Source organism: Triticum aestivum, chromosome 5D (genome assembly GCF_018294505.1).
Source record: "Triticum aestivum cultivar Chinese Spring chromosome 5D, IWGSC CS RefSeq v2.1, whole genome shotgun sequence".
In the NCBI taxonomy this organism is placed as follows: Eukaryota; Viridiplantae; Streptophyta; class Magnoliopsida; order Poales; family Poaceae; genus Triticum; species Triticum aestivum.
Window position 1 is genome coordinate 300,114,706 of NC_057808.1, and position 1,853 is coordinate 300,116,558.

A 1,853-nucleotide genomic window follows, 5' to 3' on the forward strand; every position below is an offset into this window, starting at 1 on the left:
CCGGCCAGATCCTCACCGGCACGCTCGTCGGACGCCGGCCTACTCGTCGGATGCCGGCAGGGCAGCTAGCTGGTCCGTGCGCGCCGCGACTCCCTTCGTCGGCTGTCTCCTTCGTTGACGCCCGCAAGCAGTTCGACAACTTGCCAAGGTACAAAATGGACTCCGCCGACGAGTTCTTTTTTCATAATTTCCTTTGCGACTCCGACGATGAGGAGGAGATATTGGCTGCCGTGTTGGTCCATCACCACCTCAACAGCCAGCGGCCGTTGTTCCGTGGTTCCATTCCGGGCCACCTTCCGGCGTTGAATCACAGCGGGCATTTCCTTCTTTGAAAGGATTACTTTGATACAACAAACCCGTTGTTCAAACATCAAAAATACCGCCGTCGTTTCCGTATGAGTAGGCATCTTTTCAACCGTATTAGAGAGGGTGTGGTCGGCTATGATGACTATTTCGAGTGCAAAGAGGATGTCGTTGGCAAGATTGGTTTCTCCTCTTATCAGAAATGCACTGCCGCCATCCGAATGCTTGCATACGGAGTGCCCGATGATCTCATTGATGAGTACGCCCGTATGAGCGAGTCTATATGCCTAGAGTCCCTGTATAAGTTCTGCAAGGCTGTTATTGTTGTGTTTCGCCCTGAGTACTTGAGAGAGCCGACTGCTGAAGATACAACCCGTTTGTTGGCGATGAATGCCAGCAGGGGCTTCCCAAGGATACTTGGCAGTATAGAATGCATGCACTGGGAGTGGAAGAACTGCCCTTCTACTTGGCAAGGGCAGTGTAAGGGCCATGTCAGGGCTTGCACTGTCATACTAGAGGACGTGGCGTCTCAAGATCTCTGGATCTGGCACTCTTTCTTTGGCATGGTCGGATCACACAATGATATCAACGTGCTTCAGCGCTCGCCGGTGTTTGCTAGGCTTGCCGAAGGCAACAACCCACCGGTGAACTTTACTATCAACGGCCACAACTACGACAAAGGATACTACCTGGGTGACGATATCTATCCTCAGTGGACCACTATTGTCAAGACAATACCCAACCCTGTCGTAAAGAAGAGAAAGAGATTTTTCTAAGAGCAAGAGAGTGCTAGGAAGGATGTCGAGCGTGCCTTTGGTGTTTTGCAATCTCGATGGGGCATCGTTCGTTATCCTGTTAATACCTGGAGCACACAGAAACTGTGGGAGGTGATGACTGCTTGTGTGATCATGCACAATATGATCGTAGAAGACGAGCGCCCGGAACGTCTGTACGATCAAGGCTTTCAGTTTCAGGGTGAGAATGTTGTGCCTGAGCATGGAGGAGCGGCAACGTTTGAACAGTTCATCCAATTTCATCATGACATGCGTGATTGGGAAACTCACGTGCAACTGCAAAATGATTTGGTTGAGCATATGTGGGCTCTTGTTGATAACCAATAGATGTATCTTCTTTTATTCGTTTGCAAAACCATGTGAGAACTATGCGAGACATTTTTATTTTTATTCGGCTTGTAAAACTATGCTATTTTATTCGGTTCAAACTATGCTATTTGACTATATGTTTAAATGTAAATTCGTATCAATGCAAAAATAGGGCGGTCAGCCGGCCATGCTGGCACATATGGGTCGGCACGTTAAACGTGCTACGGACACATATCTAAAACAGGGCAGACGCCGGGCAGGCGGCCGATCCAAATGGACAAAAAGCGAACAAAATCGCTGTCCGTTTGAGTCGTCCATTGTCCATTGAATATGCTCTAAGGCCTAAAAAAGGAATTCAGAATAGGGAGACTAACACCGTCAGCGTACTAGCCGTTAGGGTCCTGTTCAACCCGGAGGGAGGGAGACTAACACCGTCAGCGTACTAGC